General features: G+C 40.2%; 1 protein-coding gene and 1 pseudogene across 4 annotated transcripts in view; one reads left to right on the forward strand and one right to left on the reverse strand.

Annotated features, from left to right (window-relative positions):
* Window positions 1-23,496, forward strand: part of CNNM2 (cyclin and CBS domain divalent metal cation transport mediator 2) — a 128,102-nt gene that overhangs the window by 6,400 nt on the left and 98,206 nt on the right. The gene's annotated exons all lie outside the window — the stretch shown is intronic.
* LOC129077022 (ATP synthase subunit gamma, mitochondrial-like) lies at window positions 1,077-21,702 on the reverse strand (annotated as a pseudogene).

A 23,496-nucleotide genomic window follows, 5' to 3' on the forward strand; every position in this document is an offset into this window, starting at 1 on the left:
TTTCTCAGCCCGGGCCAGCACTCTCTGCTGCTTCTCTTGCTTTGTCCCTGGTCTGTCCTTGTAGGCCAGCTTGAGCAGTTGCGTAGCTGTTTGGGGTCCAAGGCCTGGGTGACCTGGTCAATGGCAGGAGGCACTTATACAGACATTTATAGAAAATAGCCCTTTGCTGCTGCAGCTGAATATAGTGGGGCCATTTGACAAAGTGGGTGAGGTCCCCTTTTGGGCTGGATGTCCTGTCCAATGTCAAAGTTCTTGGGCCTTTTTCCAAACGGGGGGTTTACTACCTTCTTGGCCTGCTTCTTCATGGCAGCAGGGGCTGGCGCCACCTGCTTCCCCTTAGCCTTCTTTCCCCTCAGCGTCTTGGGCGGTAGGAGGAGAGAGCCAGATAATGTTGTTCTTTAAGGGAAGAATGCAGTGTATAGTTTTCACTTAAAATATTAGATATGTAATTCTCTTCCTATAACACAAGTCTTTCCATATTAATGTGCTGAGAGTTTAATTTAAAAACCTTTTTTCCCCCACCAAATAAAGTGTCCCACTTGCCTAGTATCTGGGACGATATTTAAAGGTATGAATGGTGTCGGGGGCTGGGGAGTGGGTGTATTTGTTTCTATGATCTTGTATGTTTATTAATTTGCCCCATAACACATGTTAAGTATTATAATTGTGCATATTTTTAGAACATCTTTGTAAAATATCCAGGTAGTACAGAATCAAACCTGAAAGAACAGGCAGCTCAAGGATCACCTAGTGCAGTGTTTGCAAAATTTACCAGATGATAAGAATTACTTAGGTCACTTTTTTTCTTATTGTAAGTTGTTTATTGTGAGAGAACTTACAAATATCTTGCTGTCATTAATAACTTAAACAATGCACCACTAATTTCTTCTGTACAGGACTGCAGTAAGAGAAAAACAAAGTCAGCTGGCTGAATGTTCATTCTTTACGTCTTGTCTGAGGATGAAACTTGGTTTTCACTAATCCAAAGCTGCAGCGCTGGGGAAGTTTCAGTCAACTCCTTATGAAGACAGCTGGGAGGGCGCTTCAAAGTCAGAGTCAATTTGCTGATCGTTCATTCAATGGGTGCATTCATTCTTGCTCCCATTGTCCATGGCTGTCACCCTGGCACGTTGCTCACTTGTAGTGGATTCCTTTACAGAGTAGTCGATGGTGCTAGCCAGGCTGTATTCCAGATAATTCTGCGGCACGTCAGCCTCCATATTGTCCTAGATACTCATGCTCTCAGCACCTGCAATGAATGGCATTAAGGGAAAAGATAGGCTTTGCTTCTGTTTTGTAGAAGATGACAGACCTGAATCCATTAAAGAGAATAGATTCTTCATCAGATTCATATCCAGAATTTAATAATTCCAGGGCAATGACTGATGCATCTCCAGAAGTAGGGGGTTTTCTTCCCACTTCTTTGAATGTCACCAGAAACTGGTCAGAATGAGTCTTAGGAAATACAACCCTAATTTTATGACCAGTTCCAACAATCTAAAGCTTCTCTCCCGGCTGCTGTGAGCATAGCCACCTCACTTTTCATCTGTTTAGCAACCAAGGAATGGGTAGCACCACAAAGCCCTCTATCAGAGGACGCAGCGATAAGGAGTATTGCTTGTTGTCTTCAGGCCTTTTCATACAGAGCCAAAAATCTTGTTCCATACACTTGATCTGGTTTCATCTTCCTCTCAGTTCGGGCATTATTTTGTTGCTGCTACCACTTTCACAGACTTGATAATTTTCTGGATTTTTTCTCCCTAATCCTTGCCGGAGGACACATTTATTGATTTGAGAGAGAGAAACACTGCTGTGAGAGAGAAACATTGATTGGTTACCTGCAGTACATGCCCTGACTGGACTTGAGATCAAACCTGCAATCCAGGTATATGCCCTGCCCGGGGATCAAACCTGTGACTTTTCGGTGCACTGGATGACACCCCCACCACCTGAGCCACACACTGGCCAGGGCAATTTTCTGGGTGTTTTTGATTGATTTTAGTCACCTGGTAATATTTTTCAAAGTTGCCATATTTCAAACTTGGATCCATCGTGTCTGCATAGCCCAGGCATAGACCCAATGATGCCCGCCCAAGAAAACAGGGTGGGACTGGCCACCTCACTAGGATCACTTACTAAGTATAAGGTCCTAGGCCTCACTCAGGGACCTCCTGAACATTCCAGAACCTCTGGGGAAGAGGGCTTGTATTCCAGATTGTTAAGTTACCCTGAAGTAATTCTTATGATTAGGTGAGTTTAGGAAACATTGGTCTAGTCAACGTCTTAAATAAGGAAAGTAAACTCTGAGAAGGGGAGAATGTTATATGACTTGCTTAGGGCCATCTCTAGCTGGTAGCATCAACAGGACTGGAAGCCATGTCCCTGACTTTAGACCAGAGTTCATTCCCCTCCAACATGCAGCTTTTGGTCCCAAGATGAGGGTACCTGCATCACTGAAATGATCTGTGCCATTGAAAAAACAAATATTCAGGTTTGCCATTGATTTTCTAGTGATTTTTGATGTCAGTATTTTTGATATCCTGGATCCAAGACATCTTTGACAGTCATTTGGTTATGGAGAAAATAAGTCAATGTGTGAGCTTGTTTTACTTTCGCTTACTTTCATTGAGATTTTTACTCTGCTGAGATCAGACTAGAAGGGTATGTTAGGAAATATCTAGATTTCTCAAAGGCTTAGGTAGTTAAATGTTAGGTATTTCTTTTGAGCTAACTATCCCTGGATTGTGTTTTATTTGTGGTTGTTTCTTCTGTGAGAGTAATGAAGGTTGGATGTGGGACTACGGGGTGCAAGTTCTTCAACTCTTTTAATTCCTGTTCACATGCAAGTTGAAAATTTCCATTGAAATATTCATCAAAACACTTGAAGCATGTGTCCCACTCATGTAGCTATGTGCCTTTTTTCCAGGTTTTTGGGTAATGCAACCTAAGCTCTTTCAGAGAATCATGTCTGATTTCTGGAGGTTATTTGTGTTAACAGGACCACAGAAGCCTGAGCATGGCCTTCTAGGTCTGGAGACACCGCAGCTGCATACCAGCTCCGACTTAGTGAGGTCTGGACGAAACAAGAAAATACCTTGTTCTGCTTTTTCTCTTGGTTTTTATGGGGATTACACACTGCCTGCTCCCTTCCACAGAGGGCCTCAGTTATTTAAATTCTGAAACATTCAAAACTACTCGGAGGGGCCAGTTAATTTTAATTAGTATTAGCAAATTTAAACACAATTTGAAATATTATTAACCAGGCAAACCCACAAAATAGACTGAGCCAGCATAATTTATGGTTTCATTTGCTATTGAATTACTTAAACTTTTAAGAACAAACCTCTGGACTTGAATTGGATGTTTAGTTACATATAAAGTAGCATATTTCTATAGGACCCTTTCTTCTAAATGCGTATTTTTTAATTAAATATTTTATTGTTATTCTATTAGAGTTATCCCAATTTTTTTTCCCTTTGCCCACCTTCACCCCGCGCACCGCCCCCCCCCCCCCCGCTCCCACAGTCATTCCCCACCCTATTGTCCGTGTCCATGGGTCATTTGTGCATGTTCCTTGCCCAGGCCCTTCCCCTTCTTTCCACCCTTATCCCCCTCTCCTCTCTGGTTACTGTCAGTCTGTTCCTTGTTTCCATGCCTCTGGTACTATTTTGCTTGTTTGTTTATTTTGTTCATTAGGTTCCTTTTATAGGTGAGATCATATAGTATTTGTCTTTAAAAAATGCGTATCTTTTATTGGTAGTAAATCAATTTCTGTAAGATTTGCTTGGCATATGAGGAATATTTGTTAAACCAAATTCATGGAAATTGGCCACTTGGCCTGAATACAACTTAATTGAGCATTGTCTTTTCATCTTCTCAGAACGTGCAAACAAGAACCCCCAATCCTACCAGCACAGAAAAGGAGAAGCCGTAGAAATGTTCTCTATCATCATCACATACCCTGGCAACTCCAGAATGGCTATGAGAGGAATTATAGGGGTGGCAGGCTTTGGGAGGCAGAGCCTAAGGGACTACTAACAAGCCCTCTGTAGATGATACGATTATTAGGCTGGCTTAGGGGTTGGATGGTGCAGATACTGGGAGAGCCAGTTGTCCCCCTGTTTTACATAAGCGCTATCATCGATCATAAATACTGCTGCAATGATAGGGACATCCTCATTTCCTCATACTTTTTATGCCCCTTTCTGTCACACCTAGGTGGGAGTGTTTCTCATTTTGAATTCACGTCTTGGGAGGAGACCACCTGTTAATGCAAAGATTAAGAAAAATGTCCCTTTCCTGGATCTACTTTGGATCAGTAACTTAGGCTCTTCAAGCTTCAGTTTTTCCCCCTAGTAAAATGGTATATTTTCTAACTTATAGGATACTTAGTTTGAGTTAATGTGATAATGGATGTAAAAATACTTCTAATAGTACCTGACACTTAGTCTCAGTTAACTGTTATTTTTATCATGATAATTTTATAGGCTCTTCATTGTTCTTGGTCCTTCTCTAGATTACTAATCAAGAGAGACACCTTGGGCCAGGTGTGCTCATAGTCATTATGGACTTGAACTCTTAAAAGTGGCTAATGATTGTTTGTCTTTTTTTTATTGTGATTGAAATCTAGGCTGTTACTTTTTTAGCAGTTGCTGTTACTTGATAAGATGGTCGTAATCACATCTATTTTTAAGGAAAACAGAACAATTGATTATATGTTCTACCTGTCTTAGAGTAAGAATACTGAGTTTTAAAGAATTCTTCATTCTCCTTAGCTGTAAGTGACTGAAAATGACAATGAAGTTTAAGAGAAATAGAGCAAGCTCATGCTCTTGAATAACTAAAGTTTGAAGACTAAAGGAAGATCTCAAATTACTCTGATAAAAATCTTTTAATACTGATTACATCAAAAACATGGAAAACGGTGATGTCTAATATAACAAGTTTTTTTTTTGTTGCATATAGCAATGTAAATTTGTAATTCTTTTGGAAGGCAACCAGGAGTAATAAAATGTCCTTTGGTTTAGTGGTTTTTTCCCCCTGAAAATCTTAATTCAGAGATATAATTCAAGGAAAGAAAAGAGTTGTGTTGGGTTTTGATGTTGCATGTATATTGCAACACTTATATAGTGAAAAATTGGGAAGAAATATCTAACACTTCAAGGTAGGGCATTGAGGGGGAAGAGTTAAGAAAATGACAAATGTCAACTAGTTACAGCCATTTAATGATAATTTTGAAGGCCATGTAGCAATATGGGAAATTTATGCAGATTATTTTGCATGAATTATAGATAGGGAAAAATAGACATGTATGTGTACTGAAGGGGAACTTGGAAAAAGTGAAAATAGTTGACGTGTTAGGATAGGATGATCATAGCCAGTCTTTGCAAAAATCACTTTGTTAACTTTCTACAATAACTTACCTGGAAAAAATGCAAATCTGAGAACATTATGAGTCTCAATCTTGGGAAAACTAATCTTTATTCATATTTAGGGAACACATACTAAATCATTTCACCTTAGGAACATTTTATTACTGAAACAAATTTTTTTTTTTTAAGACTTGACTTATTTATTTTTAGACAGGACGGGGGAAGAAAGAGACGGAGAGAAACATCGATGTGTGGTTGCCTCTCAATTGCCCCCTACTGGGGACCTGGCCTGCAACCCTGACATGTGCCCTGACATGCAACAGCAGACCAGTGCTCAGTCCACTGAACCACACAATCCACAGCCAGGGTGAAACAAATGGTGTTTAAAAAAATGTTTAAGAATTGAGATATAATTGGCATATCATAAAGTTCATCCTTAAGTGTACATCTTGGTGGTTTTCAGTGTATTCACAAAGTTGTGCAACCAACACTGTGTCTACTTCCAGTACATTTTTATTACTCCAAAAAGAAACCCCTATCTATTAGCAGTCACCCTCCATTCCCCACTCTGCAGTCCCTAGAAAACGTTAATCTACCTTCTGTCTCTATGGATTTGCCTGTTTTGGACATTTCATGTAAGTGAAATCTTACACAATGTGGCGTTCTGTGTCTAGCATGTTTAACTTAGTGTAATGTTTTTTAGGTTCATCCATTTTGTAGCATGGATTAGTACTTCATTCCTTTTTATGGTCAAATAATATTTTGCTTTATGGTATACCACATTTTGTTTATTTATTCACCAGTTGAACATTTAGGCTGTTTATACTTTTTGGCCATTATAAATAATACTGCTATGAATATTGGTGTATATGTTTTTGTGTAGACATATGTTTTCAAGACTCTTGGGTAGATACCTAGGAGTAGAATTGCTGGGTAATATGGTAACTCTATTCTTAACTCTTTGAGAAACTACCAAATTCTTTTCCAAAGCGGCTGCACCATTTTACATTCCCACCAACAAAGTATGATGGTTCCCATTTCTCCATATCCTCACCAACACTTGTCATTGTTCCTTTTTAAAAAAATTATAGCTACTCTAGTAGGTATGAAGTGGTATCTCATTGTGGTTTTGATTTACATTTCCCTAATGGGTCATGATGTTGAGTATCTGTTCATGTGCTTATTGGCCATTTGTATATATTTGAGAAAATTCTGTTTAGATCCTTTGCCCATTTTTAAATTGGGCTATTTGTCTTTTTATTACTGAATTGTAAGTTCTTTGTGCATTCTGGATAGTAGTCCCTTATCATATACACGAATTGCATTTTCTCCTATTCTGTGAGTTGCCTTTTTATTTTCTTGGTAATAACCTTTGAGGCAGAAAAGTTTTTAATTTTGATGAAGTTCAGTTTATCTCTTTTTTTTCTTTTGTTCTGTTGTTTTTATTGTCATATCTAAGAAACTATTTCCTAATCCAAGGTCACAAAGATTTATGCCTAAGTTTTCCTCTAAGATTTTAATAGTTCTAGCTCTTAGATCCCGGCATTTAATCCATTTTGAGCTAATTTTTATATATGGCGTGAGGTAGCGGTCTTCATTTTTTTGTGTGTGTGGATATCAAATTGTTCAGCACCATTCATTGAAAAGACTGTTCTTTTCTCATTGAATTGTGTTAGCGTCCTTGTCACAGGCAATTGACCATGAACATGAAGGTTTATTTCTGGACTCTAAATTCTGTTCTACTGATCTATGTCTATGTCAGTACCACTCTGTTTTGGTTCTTATAGCTTTGTAGGAAGTTTTGAATTGGGAAGTATGAATTCTCCTGTTTTGTTTCTTTTCATGATAGTTTTGGTTGTCAGGATCCCTTGTATTTCCATATGAATTTTTCATGGATGTTCTTGTCTGTTTCTGCAAAAAAGGCATTTGAAATTTTGATAGAGATTGTGCTGAATCTGTAGATCAATGTGGGGAGTATTGCAATGTTAACAATATAAAAATCTTTCATCCATGAATATGGGATATCTTTCCATTTATTTAGGTCTTCTTCAATTTACTTGAACAGTATTTATTAGTGTTCAATGTAGTTGCAGTCTTTTTGTTAAACAAAATAGAAATAAATTCTTTTTGATGCTATTTTAAATGGAATTGTTGATTTCATTTTCAGATTTTTCATTGCTAGTATATAAAAATGTAATTGATTTTTGTATATTGATATTTCCTGCAACCTTGTCGAACTCATTTATTATGTAATAAATGGTTCTTAAAATAGGAAAGTGTTTTTTAAAAATGTGAGTTTTTTGGAGGGTATTTTATGTTTGTTTCACTTGTTTTAGTGGGCCTGATTTTTCTTTTAAATAATGTAGGTATTGTTGCCCTGACTGATGTGGCTCAGTTGGTTGGGCATGGTCTCGCAAAGCTCAAGGTCCCTGGTTGATTCCCCATCAGGGCACATGCGTGGGTAGCAGGTCTGTCCTGTAAGGGTGTGTACCAGAGGCAACTGATTGACGTTTCTCTCTCATATAGATGTTTCTCTCCCTCTCTTTCTCCCTCCCTCCCCCTCTAAAAATAAATAAATACATGTTTTTAAAATGGTAGGCATTTTTACTTGCCACTTTTTAAAAAAGATTTTTATTTATTTACTTTTAGAGAGGGTGAAAGAGGAAAAGAAACATCAATGTATGTGAGATACATTGGTTGACTCTCACACGCCCCCAGCTGGGGACCTGGACTGCAACCCGGGCATGTGCCAGGACTGGAAACCGAGCTGGTAACCTTTCGGTTCACATGCTGGCACTGAATACAGTGAGCTGCACCAGCCAGGGCTGAAATTGTAGGCATTTTTAATTGCCGCTTTCATATGGAATGGAGCACTCACTATTGGTTATTGACGGTGTCATCCTTTGGGAAATTTGGTAGAAAAGAGTAAATTCTATCTCAGAGCAGATATAGGGAAAAAAGAAATAGGTTGTATGAAACATGCCAAAGAGACCAAAAATATAGCTGGTTGCAGTTTGGGAATTTACAAGTTAATGATCGGTTTCTATCTAATATTTAGAGTGACTATCAGATTTAGGATGTGGGCTAGGAGAGGAGCACAGAAAAGACTGTTTGCCTAATATCTAAATGGTTTTGTAGTGCCTTTCTTTTCCAGGTCACTTTACCAAGGGTTTTCTTTGGGTCATTTTTTATAGAGACTAGAAAAATACCTTGGCTTTTAGTCACTGTGCATTTCATCAGTACACTTCTTGAGATTTTGGGGTACCAGATAGCCAGAAGAGATAAAATGCAACATTTGTGCGTGTGTGCGCACATGTGTGTATGGGCGCGCGCAGGGGAGTGTGGAGGGCTGGTAATCTGAGAGGGAGAATGTTTTCCCAAACTAGCAAAGACAAACTGAGGGCATCATCTGATCTTTATGGGATTGTGCAAAGCCTCAGTTTTTCCATTTAACCATCTGCAATAATAGAATGTGCTGACTCAACCTGGAGCCTCTGCAGAATAGCGTGTGGGGCTTAGGGAGTCCTGAGAAACATGCAAGAGATGGAAATATTTGAGCAGGTTTTAAGATGTAACGTTAAAAACAGCTGGAACAAGACAACGTGCTCTCTCATTTACTTCAATTCCTTCAATTTCCTTTAGTTCCTATTTGACTTAAGGTGTGGTAGAGAATAATTTGATCTTTATAGAGTTGATTGCTAAGCAGAGATATTTTTCTTGCTTCAGTGATTATACTTTCGGGGCATGGGGTTGGTTGTGTTGGGGGGTGAGATTCTGCTGGCAGCCAGGCAGTCAGGTAAAATAGTATAACACTGTGTGGGCCATCTGCTCAGGGTTTTTTCTTTAAAAGTTTTATTTCCTTGTTCCTGGATACATACATTTACCTGCAAAAACTAGAATATTTACCAAAATGTTAACTAATAATGACCGCCTCTTGATGGTGAGTTTTAGGGGAGGAGATATGTTTTTCTATATTCCTTTGAGGTTTTTTTTTTAAACTATGTACTTTGTAATGTTTGGAGGGGGACTGATTAAAATGATATTAAAAGTGTAGATTTTGTAACTTGAGCCATTGATTTAGGTATTTAAGTGAAATTTACTGTATTTAGGTGAACTTCATTTTTTTCTTAGGAAATATGGAATATTTCTGTCATAATGCATCCATGCTGTCATTTATGACATTTTATTTCCATCATCAGAAAGAATCCTTAGTGTTTGGGGTAAAATATGAATAGCATTTTAAAGCCCATAAAATATGTGTGTACAACACATGTGTGTGTACAACAGCTTAATAAAATTAATTTTGTATGTGAAGAAAAGGAATTTAGGTTTTTGAGTTGCATTTGTTTTCAAAACATGATATTAGGTGACAAAATCCGGTTTGTTTAGATATTTATCTGGACTACCTGGAGTGAAGCTGTTTGATACTTACTTGATTGTCCTAACTAAATAAAAGATTGGTAAAGTAGCTGAGTTTCAACTACATTTGTGCTTTCAGCATAAAGCTGTAATCCTAAAATACCTCTTATTTGGTTGCGGACGTCGGATGCTTCCTTTTATCTATAGAAACCATCACTATAAATTTAGTGATGATTATTTTAAGGAGAGAGAAGAATGTTTTGGAAGCACTCATGGTTGAAGCTTGGTAGTTTCCAGGCAGTCAGATACATTTTGCTAAAAAACAACAACAAAAAACATTTAACTTTGGTGAAGATCAGGTATTTGTTAGTTTTGATTATATTCCTATAAAATTACACATCTTGTATACATCATTTATCTCAGATAAAAAGATGTGGTTTTCTATTCTTTTTATCCTGAATATAAACAGAAACTTTATATTTATTTATAGGATAATTTAACTGTCATTTAGGCATCATTTCTAAAGCCTGTTTTTAAAGGATGTAGAATAACAATACTGGACTTTGCCTCTACTTCTTTATCTAACTTCCCAAGACAAATAAGCATTTTAGGAAGAGAAATTGATGTTTGCTTTAATTACAAACAGTATTGCTCTTAAATTGTCCCGTGTGTGTTAGCCAAGTGAACTTGTTATTTACTCAGATCCTTGATATTTAAAGCAGTGTGGAGATTTTGGCGTGGCTGCTCTCCAGTGAAGCTCATCATCACCTGAAGCAGAACTTCTGCCAGCATTTCAGCATAAGCCTCTTAAATATGAATGGATAGCCTAACACCTCCGGATGTTGGAAGAGAGTCTGTAAGTCTCATAGTGAGACTAAAACAGAAAAAAAAAGAACCTAATTCACTTAAGCTGGTTTAACACACAGTAGTTACAATAAAATCTGGCAGTTACTACAGCAATTACTGTTTTCTCTGTGACCTCTTAAGGCCACTTACCAAACCACCGATTAGTATCAAATGTGTAGATATGCTGCCTATCCCTACGTGGTATAGATGGAATCTTTCCTGTATTGATTCAACCCACATGGTTGTTTGAGCTTCCCAGCTGGTTTGACTGCTGTAAGTATTAATACTTTCTTAAGACTTGCTTCCCCTCACTGCGCATTCGGAGGGTAATGTAGGCATTTCTGGTAGAGTTCTGTGTCTCAGCGAACCTCTGTTTTCCCTTTCTCCGTTTACTGCAAGGTTTCTTAAGGAATAGGTAGTGACTGACATACTTCCATTTTCTTGCCCTCAGCTTCCTCTGTGGTGCTCTACACCTGGCTTCAAATTTGTCACAACCAGTGACTTCCATTTCTGCCAAATCCGCACGTGGGTTGTCATCCTTCCTAGCTTTCTTGACTCTATTGCTGCTTTTGGCATGAAGGCGGGAACCCCTCTTCTCTGGGTACAGCACAGTCTTGATTCCCCTCCTGTTTTTCTGAGTCCTTCCTTCTTCCTTTTTATTTTTAGGTTTCTGATTTCTTTTTTCCATTTCTAATTGAGTATTCCCCAATATTTTGTCTCTGTTTCTTCCTTCCATAGTCTTTTTCCATCTTTAGAAAACTTTCCTTTACTCACCTTTAATCTGTAAGCATTTATTAAGCATCATAGTAAACTGTGTAGAATGCAAAGATGAAGTAAATGTATTTACTACTCTCAGGCAACTTGTGATACATATGAATTTATTTCTTTTTCATCCTGTATTTTATTATCAAATTTAATTGACATATTTTGAAAATGACTCTACACATTTTTGTTTTCTCTCCATTCCCACTGCTACTACTCCAGCTACTTCTCCCTTTTATTTGTGACTTGTTCAGTGCCTACTATGTTTTAGGTGCTCTGTAAATGTATTTTGAATGAATGAATCTATCTAACTTCATTATTATAAAACTTCCAAGATGGTTTCTCTTATTTTGTCTATTCATCAGGTATACCTCTGCCAAGTTGATCTTGCTTAAAAATAACTTTCATCTTGTCCTGACCAGTGTGGCTCAGTGGGTTGAGTGTCGACAGCAAAGCTAAAGATCGCAGGTTCAATTTCAGGTCTGGTCACATGCCTAGGTTGCGGCCCAGTTCCTGTTGGGGCGTGTGTGAGAGGCAACCAATCAATGTTGCTCTCTCACATCCATGTTTCTCTCCCTCTCTCTCTCTCTAAAAAGAAGTAAAATCTTTTTTAAAAGACTATTAAAAAATAACTTTTAACAGTTTCTCAAAAGCCTTCTATAATTAAAATGAGATATTATCTTCTATATACTGAACTGTGTCACCCACCAAATTCATATGTTGAGCCATAACCCTCAGTGTGATAGTATTTGGAGATGGGGCCGTTAGGAGGCAGTTAAGGTCAGATGAGCTCCTGAGGGTGGGGCCCTTATGTTGTGGATTAGTGGCTTTATCAGAAGAAGAAGAGAGAGATCACCCTCTCTCTGCCATGTGATAAAGCAGTGAGAAAACAGCTCTCTTCAAGCTAGGAAAGGGGCTCCCACCAGGAACTGGAATGGTTTAGCACCTTGGTCTTGGACTTCCCAGCATCTAGAACTGGGAGAAATAAATGTCTGTTGTTCATGCCATCTGTCTATGATATTTTGTTAATAGCAGCCCGAGCCCACTAATACATTGTCTTTTTTTAACCTATCAAAATAGCCAGGATAGAAAATAATGATAAAAGCAATAGGAATAACTTCTAGATGCCCGCTGTACAATATTGTACCGATAGTTAACATTGTACACTTAAAAATTTAAGAGGCTAGATCACATATTATTTTTACCATCATAAAATTAAATGAAAAAGAAAAGAAAAAAATGGCAATATCCAATCAGCAAGGCCCCATGAGATGTGGACTCCTCCTCAGATTGCCTCGCCTGCTGCTTTTGCTCTGACCCCGCCAGCTTCAGCCTGCTGGTTTCCTGGCTGTTTCTAGAACACTGCAGGTTCTTTACACCTGTTCCTGCTTTAGGGCATTTGTAGTTGCTGTTCCCTCTCTTTGGACTGTCCTTTGCCCAGACAGCTTTATGACTCTCTCCCTTCCTTTGCATCTTTACTCAGATTTCACCAGCTTAGTGCAGCTGTCTATAGCCTTCCTAACTACAATTTCAGTACCTCTGCTCTAACTGATTTGCTTTCCCTTCTTTATTTTTGTCTTCTTTCACTATATATACAATATCTTTTGTTTTCTTAAAGTTTTGTTTTAAAAATTTTTTGGCCTACCTCTCCCAGCAGAACATAGGCTCCATGAAGGTGAGGACTTTTGTCTGTCTAGTTCCCTTTTGTGTTCCTAGGGCCACAGGAGGGCCTGGCACATAGGTGCTCAGTAAATATTGTTGAATGATTGAAAGCATGGAGTGAGACACGTACTCTTTTATAACATTGATGTTGTGTTAATTGGTATAAATCTTCCTAGAAAGTAATTTGGTGGTATGCCGAAGAACTTTATGCTTTTTGCGTATCTTTTTACCTATTAGCTCTACTTCCAGGAATCTGATATGAGGAATTAATGAAAAATGCAGGGAAAACTTAGAACACAGAGGTGATCATCTCAATATATTAAAAAAGATTAACTTGTACTTTTTAAAACTTGTAATGAATACACATAACGTAAAATTTGTCATCTTAACCATTGTAAGTATGCAGTTTGGCAATGTGAAGTACACTCACATTGGTCTGCAAATCAACCTCCAGGACTCTTTTCGTCTTACAAAACTGACGCTCTTCACCAATTTAAACAACTCCCCACCCCCTCCTCCTCCCAGGCTCTGACCACCACCAGTCTGCTTTCTCTTTGAACTTGACTATACCAGGTACCTCATATGAGTGGAATCATACAGTATTTATTTGCCTTTTGTGATTGGCATATTTCTCTTAACATAATGGCCTCAAGGTTCATCAGGTTCATCATGTTATAACGTGTGTTAGAATTTTCCTTTTTGGGGCTGAATAATATTCCATTGTATGGATATAGTATTTTTTTATCCATTCATTCATTGATGGACACGGGTTACTGTCCACCTTTTGAGTGTTGTGAATAATGCAGTTGTAAACGTGGGTATACAAATAATCTGTCCAAGTCCCTGCTTTCAGTTCTTTGGGGTGTATATACAGGAGCGGAATTGCTGGATCATGTGGTTATTCTGTTTTTAATTTTTTGAGCAACATGATCGCAACTGTATTTTTAAAACTATAAAAAAGACTGATGGGAAATATCCCAAAATGATAATAATAATAAATGGGAGGGTTTTTATATTTATCTTATACTTTTCTGTATATTCTAAATTAAGCAGACATCACTTAATCAAGGTTAAATCTTTTTTAAAAAAATCAAGAATACTACATTGTAAAAATTTCCTTTCTTAATAATTAATGAGTTACTAATCCATAGAGTAATATTTTGAGATTGTGTGTGTATCTATATCTTTATCTATATATCTATAAATAGGTATATCTATCTATTTCCTGGGTCCCCACAAACTTTTATTCAAAGGTTTTGTCATCTCCTTTTAAAAAGTATCATTCAGCAAGATCTCCTTTGCCCATCTTTGTCTATAGTAATCTGTTCCTTTCTCCATTCTAGCATGAAAATAGATGTTTGAGATAGGAAGAGATAGTAGTGGAAATAATTCAAACATCTTATTTTCTAGATGAGCGTTGAATGTTTTTGCCTAAGAGCAGTTGTGTAGTTAGTGACACAGGACTAGAACTTGGGTTTCCTGGTTCTTATTCCAGGGCTATTTCCAGCCACCAGTTATTGACCCTGGACCAATAATACAAAACACAAAACAAGTATGTATTACCTCAAATAAAGTATACATTTTTTTGCCAGTAGCAATAAAGCATGTATTAGCTTTTTCTTTTGCGTGCATTCCTTTATTCATTTATTGAAGAGGCAAAGCAGCCTCTACTCCTAGCCTGCCCCTCCTACACCCTTCAAACTCTAGTCATGCTGACATAGAGCTCTGTGCCCTCGCGCCTCTCAGTCTTCCTATGTGCTTTGGCTTGTTAAATTTTTCCTTCCCTTTTTAAATTTTTTTTTAAAGATTTTATTTACTTTTAGAGAGAGGGGAAGGGAGGAAGAAAGAGAGGGAGAGAAGCATTAATGTGTGAGAGATACACTGATTGCTTGCCTCTTGCACGCCCCTAACCAACCAGGGACCTAGCTTGCAACCTAGGCATGTGCCCCTACGGGGAGTCGAACTGGCAACCTTTTGGTTCTCACCTCAGGCTGGCACTCAATCCACTGAGCCACACCAGCCAGGGCTAATTTATTTTTTTAATTAGATTTTTATCGATTATTTTGACAAATAAAAATTGTATGTTTAAGGTATACAACGTGATGATTTGATATATGTGTATCTCATGAAAGATTAACGAGTCAGATTAACATATTCATCACCTGCCATAGTTACCTTTTTTGTATATGTGTATGATGAGAACACTTGTGATGTACTCTTAGTAGATTTCAATATACAGTACATTATTATTAACCAAACAAAAGTCGCCATGCTGTACGGTAGGTCCTCAGAACTTACTCATAACTGAAAGTTTGTACCCTTTGATTAACATCTCTCCTTTTCTCCCATCCCCAGCCTCTGGTAACTACCAGTTTACTTTCTGTAACATGAGTTCCACAATTTTTTTTTTAAAGATTACACAAATAAGTGAGATCATGCAATCTTTGTCTTTCTGTGGCTGGCTTGTTTCACTTACATGAACCTCTGGGTTCATCCATGTTTTTGCAAATAGCAGGATTCCCTTATTTTTTAAGGCTAAATAATAATATTCCATTGTATGTATATGTATATATGGTGTTTTATTTATCTGTTGATGGACACTTAGTTTGTTTTCCATATTTTGGCTGCTGTAAATAATGGTACAATGAACATGGGAGTGTAGATATCTCTTTGAGATAGTGATTTTATTTCCTTTGGATATATACCCAGAAATGAGAAGGCTGGATCATATAGTAGTTCTATTTTTAATTTTTTTGAGGAACTTCCATACTGTTTTCCATAGCAGCTGTACCAAATTTACATTCTCACTAACAGTGCAGAAGGGTTCTCTTTTCTCTACATCCTCACCAACACTTGTTAACGTTCAACTTTAAAAAAAATATTTATTTATTTATTTCACAAAGGGAGTGGGGAGAGAGTGGGCGGGGCGGGGCGGGGCGGCGGAGAAACACCAATTTGTTATTCCACTTCCTTCTGCATTCACTGGTTGACCCTTGCATGTGCCCTGGCCGGGCGTCAAATCTGCAACTGTGACATCTCAGGATGACCCTCTAACTGAGATACCTGGCCAGGGCCTTGACTCTTTGAGAATAGCTGTCCCAACAGGTGTGCGGTGATACCTCATTATGGTTTTAACTTGCATTTCCATGATGATTAATGATATGGAGCATCCTTTCATACATCTGCTGGCCATTTGTATGTTTTTGTTTTATGGAAAATGTTTATTCAGGCCCTTTGCTCATTTTAAAAATCAAGTTATTTTTTTTTCTCTTGGGTTATATATGAATTCTTTATATATTTTAGATATTAACCCCCTATCAGATGTATAATTTGCAGATTTTTTTTTTCCATTCTGTAGGTTGACTTTTCATTTTGTTGATTACTGTGCAGAAACTTTTTAGTTGGATGTTGTTCTTATTTTTCGCTTTTGTTGCCTGTCCTTTTTTGTGTCAATTCCAAAAAATCATTTCTAAGACCAATGTCATGGAGCCTTTTTCCTATTTCCCTTATCTTCTTGACTGTTGTGTGCGCTGAGTTGCAGTCTGCAGAGGTCTTTACCTGTCTACCTTCAGGCTGAGTTAGGCACCCTCTTTTGTTGCTATAGTACCCTGTTCATACATCATATCACCACGGGGGATTTTTTTTTTCTTTTGGTTGTTTATTATTATACTCTCCTCTATCGGACTGTGAGCTCATTGAGGTCAGGAATTTTGTTTAGTTCATCTCTGGGTGTGCTCCTTAGAATACTCAATCAATGTTTGCTTTACCACTGAAGCCATTTCAACTCTGTGGTCATTGATTGCTTTACCATAAAGACATGGTTGCGACTCCCTCAGACCTCTCTCTATGCCCCTCTAGTTCTGACAGTTTCCATAAATATTTGTTGTATAATGTGCAAGGCAGTGTAGAAAACAGAAAGCTATTTTATAGGTTATGTAGGTCCTTAAGTAGCATAGGGGAAATGTCCTGACTATAGTTATAAAAAAATATAGTAAATTGGTACAATAGGGAATATTATGAAGTGCTTCAGCAGTGAGAGGATGGATTTGTTCTTAGGGCAGCCTCCAAGGAGGCCAGAGGCTGAGGGAAGGGTCAGAGCATTTCATTAGTTGGAGGGAACAATCTTGGGAAAGACATAGAACCAGAAAAGTTGAGCTCTTGATTTGACGGGCTTTTAGGGTTCTTTGCCCTATTTATAGTGTACACATAGGTTGTTCTTTGTACAGATTGATTGCTGTCCAATCTTTTCCATTTTCCTTTTAGGGGTTCCTGGGATAGCTTTATTCATATTAATTGAGCATCTATATTGTCAAAAAAGCCTCTTATTGGGGAAATTCTACCATGGGGGACTTTTTAAAGCACCTGTGGTGACTGTCATTTCAACGAAAATAGTTTTCTTTAAAGGTCTGTCCGCCACTGCTTGTGCAACCCGCCTGAGCCCCAACTCCTCACTCCTAGATGAGATAGGTTAAGCCTCAGGGGAAGTACATTAATAATTGAAAACCCATGATGCACTATTGCTTCAATTCCGAATTTTTAGTGTGTTTTTTTGCAGCCTGAAAGAACTACTTAACTACTTTGATTTACATCCGGGATAGGACTTTAAGACCATTGAGAAAAGCGTGGGGACTTCAATAGGGCACTTATTTTCCAGCTTTTTACTTTTCAAATAAGGAGAAAACTCTGCAACATACCACCATAAGAAGCCCAGTTGGAGAAAACAATATTGTGTCCTGAGAAAGAACTAAATACATGCATTTTTAATATATCAATTTCCATTTTTTCCTTTAAAATATATTTCTGCTTATATGTGGAATAACTATTCACGAAATGCCAGGCCTTTTTTGCTCACAGTAAATATTGGTAAGGTAGGAAGTGCGAACCATTAAAGAACTGATTATTTTCCTTATAAATACTGGCTTGCTCTGAACAAGTTTATAGTTACTAACCTCGCTGCCACAAATTCCCCAGTCGTATGCTTTGTGATCCCTTCCCTGGCTTACATCTTAATCATTTTCTTACTGCCTCACAGGTGCTCTAATCCTTTTACAGTTTCCGGGGGTTTACAATAAACCTATAAAAGGTTCAGTTTTATATTTAATGGCCATGTTTCACAGTGTTCTTAAGCTGTGAATAAGTTCAGGCAGGCAAGCACTTTTGATGTGGAATGCCTTTGTTTCTGTGCTTTAGAAAAATGTTTTAGTCTTTCGGTGTTTCACATGGTGATGATTTGAGATACAGGCTAGGATTTTAAAAATATTTGGAAATACTTACAAAGAAGGAATGTAGACAAACACTGAAAAAACCCACGTAAACATACCTGTCTCATAATTTTCTATTACCAAGTCTCAGAAGATCATCTCTTGTTTGAGACATACACTGCATCGCTTTGTCGAGTAAGACTGTCCCTACCCTCTTGGAGCTGACGGTTGGGGTGACATACGCGATAGACATGAATCAGATAATCACACAGATGATCTCTCCATCATGGGATGTGCTCTGGAGCAAACGTGCTTTGCGCTGTGAGAGGATATCGGCAGGTAGGAGGTGAGGGAAGGAAGTGACTTTTGAGTGACTTCAGATTTGACAGATGCGTGGGTGTCAACGAGGGGAAGTTTGGGTGTGGAAAAGAGAACATTGCAGGGAGATGTGATAAGGTGGGAGGTAACACCGTACACTCAAGGAACTGAAAGCAGATGAGTGGGGCCGGAACACGGAGAGTTTGTGTGTGTCGGTGGGCTGGGCACGGCACAAAATGCAGCCGGACAAGGAAGCAGGCACTAAACCGGTCAACCTGTGGCGAGCCGTTTCCTCTGAGGCCAGTACTGTATGTTGGGAATATCGGGGTTGTGTGAGTCAGACATGATTAGAGATGCACTTTGAAAAACACCCCTGTCTTCTGTATGGAAACCTGTTGGAGAGACATGAGAGAGGGTGAGGAGAGGCTGGCATTTGGGGACTATTGCAGGAGCCAGGCGAGCGATGCCTGCCGGGCCTACAGAGCGGTGGCTGGGACGGAGACAGCGGACTGATTCCGACGGTGCTGGAAGTGACAGGACTTGACCAAACTCCTCCTCAGTGATTCTCAGAGAGGGGCAGCTTACGGGTAAGTGAGATGGAGGCCCAAAGAGTCAATGATCATGCGATTGGTAAGCAGAAGTAGACCTGGGACTTGAAGTTAGGCGTTTGACCTCAATCCTGTTCTCTCTTATGGTACTCCATCTTTTTAGGAGCAGAACCTTCCGTTTGGAGAATTTAGTTATCCTCTGACACCACTCCAACTAAAATATTCAGCTCCTGCGTATTAAATTTAAATTTAGGCCACAGACGTGTATCTGACCATGAGTGTCGCTTTGTCAGGCTTGCTAGATGCCATTTTAATCACTGCTACCTTCTGATGAGGGAATACAGTTCATCCCAATCCTTTGATTGAGAACAAGCTCATTTTGTAAAATTTTCCAGAGCCAAGAGACCATAGGAAGTGGCTGACAACTGTATCATTATATCGAGTTCATTAAGGGAACTTACATACCAGGTTCATCTTGGACAGTGGGGAGGCGCCGTGGATGTCCTCCGTGCCACGAGGCAGTTGCCAAGGGGTTATATAGGACAGGCCAGGATGCATAGGGGTGTTGAGGCCTGACTCACCCCAGATCAGGGGAAAGGCCTTATATGCTTGCCCAGGGCTGGGCAATGGCCTGTTCCAGGAACGAGCACAAACCGGCACTCTGCGGGGTAAAGGGGAGGGGCCCATCATAGTGTCTCCGACGGGATTTCCGGGAAGCGACGGGATTTCCGGGAAGCGGTCTCTGTTCTGGCCAAGATCTAACTGGAAAACCTGGCAGCGTTCAGACCGCGGTCAGGCCACGGTCAGGCCGTGGAATAGCCTTTCCTCCATACCCCAGCCCTTGTGACTGGCTCTTACAGTCTCACATCCCCCCTCTTCTGTAAGGTGCCCTGCGTGGTCACCAAGGGTCTTCACGGGTAGGGAGGTAGCTGGTCTGATAGCCAGGCAGTCCACAGCAACAATATAGAAAATGCAAGGAAAAAAGACAAAAGAGGCAATCCAAGTATTAGTAACAATTTTTTTTTTCCCACCATGCTCTCCAGGACCTGAACCAGTATGCTAATAGGTAGCCTAGACTTGGTATTAGGTCACTTAGGGTCTTTACTTTAGCTTTTTGTGTGTGCTAACAAAGAGGAAATACTAGCAGATTCATCTGGTGTAAAAAACCCCACAACATTCAGCTTGGATGGTGGTCCAGTTACCCCCTGTAACTGGAACGGCAGAAGTATAAGGTCAGAAAGGAAGATATTTAGTGAGGTCTTGAATTGGGAGTTTCTTCTCCTTCTGTGGGTGTATTCCCACAGCCTGACCTCTGAGTGTTAATGGAGCCATGGCTTTGGAAATCTGGTCAGGCTGTGTAGACCATACATGTTGGCCCCGGAGGCGGCGCATTCTGGCATGAGGGGGTACATGGGAGAGGGATATGCCAGACCAGGACCCCTATATTCACCCTTCTTCCAATGATGTGTGTCCAGTCCACATAATAGTACGTCTCTGTAGGCACCAGCTGCATTAGGATGACAGTCCCACCCCTGACTGAGCACTTCCTCCCCCGCCAGGGACATGAGATGACTGGCCCATTCTGGTACATCATCCCATTGCAGATTCCAGTAAATGGTCCTTGCTCCAGCGACAGTAGGGCTTGGTGCCCTTATTGTCATAGCTCATTGGCCCATGGCAAGGGCCTGGACTATTGCTGTGTTCTTTGTTTTCCTCACCTTTACTCTATTGAGTGCCTCAGTCTGAGTTCCTGCTCTGGCCTGTGGGGTAATAGGCCCCACAGGTTCGACACTTAAATGTAGTAACGCTTGGGAAAGCACCTTTGTCTACCCAACCAAGGTAGGTTTCAGTTAGCAGTTCTATCTGTTGCTTAAGGACACTATTTTTTCCATCAGCCCAGCTGCTTGTGGGTTGTAGGGGAAGTGGACTTCCACTTAATACTGGATTCTTTTCTCCATTTTTATATAATACATCACGTCCTTTGAAATGTGCCCCACCTCAAACTACTATCTATTCTCTAGGGGTACCCATATGCAGGGTGGGGGGAAATAGGTTTACAGTTGTTCATATGGAAAATAACACTAATTAGTAAATAACAATACAAGAATAAACTGTTTTGTGTATCCACAACTGTAAGCCTACTTTTGCCCCAGCCTGTACAGTACTTAATTTTTTAGTCCCTTTATGGTAGCAGCCTGATTGGCCCGCCAACATGGGCTGGCAGAGTTAAACCAGAGGGGCTGTCGACACACAGCAGAGCATATTTGGAGCCCTTGCCCAAGGGAAGGGGGTATGCCTGCGTGGTCCCCTTATTAGTTTGCCAGTCCCTTGCTGTTGGGGGCCTTTGCTGACTCCAGAGCCACTGCCCTTAACTTCAGCTCCAGCACCTCCTATTCGACTCTGTGCCATCTTGCCTGGGTGCTGTGGCGCCCACTTTTCCAATGTAACCTATCTGCAGTGTCTACTGACGGGTCAGTTATTAAAGCACATATTTTTGCCGAAGCGTCTGCTTCCTGATCACCTGCAGGCGTAGATGCCTTACGGGCAGGAACATGGACTACAGTGAGAGATCCGCCGGGGGTCTTGTGGGTGAGCCCGCCTGCCTTTCCACATCTCTTGCCACTGTAAAGGCATGTTCGTAATCACTTGACCTTCCATTGTCCAAGCAGAGTCAGTCCTTTTAGCATGGTCCAGCTGTCAGCACTTCGGGTCAGCGGCCAAGGTTCATGTGTGAGTATCAATCAGTCTGCTCTTAAGTCAGCCCACGGCTGCTGTGATTTGCCCTTGTTTCCATTTGCGTCAGTGGATGGCCGACTGGCAACTGCAGTCCACGGAGACAGACTGCCCCCGCCAGAGCATGGGTGCACCACGCACCAGCCGGGGCGGCCCCTGCTCCTCCTTTGCGGGTCGCAGAGGCTGACACAAGGGTAAAGGCAGGAGCATTTGGAGGTCTCTCTGTCCCACGGGGCCTAATAGTCGCTGCATCCGTGAAACAGAGGACTGTGTGACAGGGCACTCCCCTGTTACAGACAGGCATGCCAGCAAGTGCAGGAGTCGGAGCCATGGCGAGTCTGGGTGGTGGAACATGCTGTTGATCTTCCCCTTCATGGGAAGGGAGGTTCCTGCTGTGACTGGCTGTTCCTTACTAAGAGGTGCCACCTGCAGAAGCACTGTTTTCACTGCCAATAACTGCTGTTCTCTCAGGGTGTATCTGATCTCCGCCTCCTTCCATAGTTGGGACCAAAATCCCAGGGGCACTCCTTCTGTGGTTTTTGCCGTGATGCCAACCCATGCCTTCCGGGGTTACTGAAGCATCTCATTCAAATGGCAGCCCCCCTCCCTCCGCCGTGAGATTCTTAGAGATTTAATCCGTTTGACCAGTATTTCTGCTTTGTCAAAGGCAGCCTGTTGTTTGGCTCCTCAGGTTCGCTTATGTCTCTTCTTCACTAGGTAGCATAATGGGTGAAGGTATATTGCTAAATGGGGCATAAAAACTCATCAGTATTCCAGAATTCCCACGAAAGGGTGTACCTCTTACATTTCTTGGTATGGGGTAGGCTTGTACCACTCTCTATGTAAAATTGTTTGTTTCTTAACAATTATGTTTTTGTGAGTTCATAAATCAGTAACTATAAGACAGTGAGGGACCCTCATACAGATCAAATTTTAAAGCCTCCTATTACATCTGTTAAAAAGTATTTATTGAGCTGACTGTTTGCCATGTGCAAAGCTGCCAGGCTTATGTGGACATTGCAAAGATGAGGAAGTCTTGGTCCCCTCCTTGGTGCAGGATGTTGCAGCAGTGTCTCAGTGGAGGAGAAAGCACCAATAGCCACGGGATAAGCTGGTGCTTGAGATAGATAGAGGAATGCTGTTAAGAACCACTTGGAGGCGAGAAATTTCAGGGAGAAGTTGGCTTTTGAGGAGGACCTTGAAAAACTGAGCAGACTTTCTGCTGGTAGAGATTAGGGGTCCTGGTAGAGATTAGGGGTCTGAGAGGCCATTTCCTGTTGAGAGATGAGTGTAAAAGAAAGGCAAGGGAGAGAGAGTAGTTGGGAATTAGGCCGAAAGGTAAACTGGCCTAAAAGTGAAAGTTTTGGAGTCTAGGATGTGTGATTTAAACTTTAGGCACTAGGTAATCATGTTTCCATTAACATTTCTCAAGGATCTATTCTCCCTGTTTTTATATTAGGAAGTCAACAAATTATTGTTTCTAGGGTTTGTGACTTTTCCCCTCATTAAAGACAGCTCTTTTTTTTTAGGTCACAATTTCATACAGGTCTAAGTTTCTGACTTTTGTCCTTGGAATTAAACGCAAATGGAAGAAAACCACCTTTTAAAGACATGACTAATTTCTGTTTAATTCTGTTACAGCTTAAAGTGCCATGTAGGGATTATTCTGGCATTGGACTCTGTTAGACTGGTGGA

This window comes from Pteronotus mesoamericanus, unplaced genomic scaffold (genome assembly GCF_021234165.1).
Source record: "Pteronotus mesoamericanus isolate MK-2021 breed Mesoamerican mustached bat unplaced genomic scaffold, CSHL_Meso_final contig_657, whole genome shotgun sequence".
Classification (NCBI taxonomy): domain Eukaryota; kingdom Metazoa; phylum Chordata; class Mammalia; order Chiroptera; family Mormoopidae; genus Pteronotus; species Pteronotus mesoamericanus.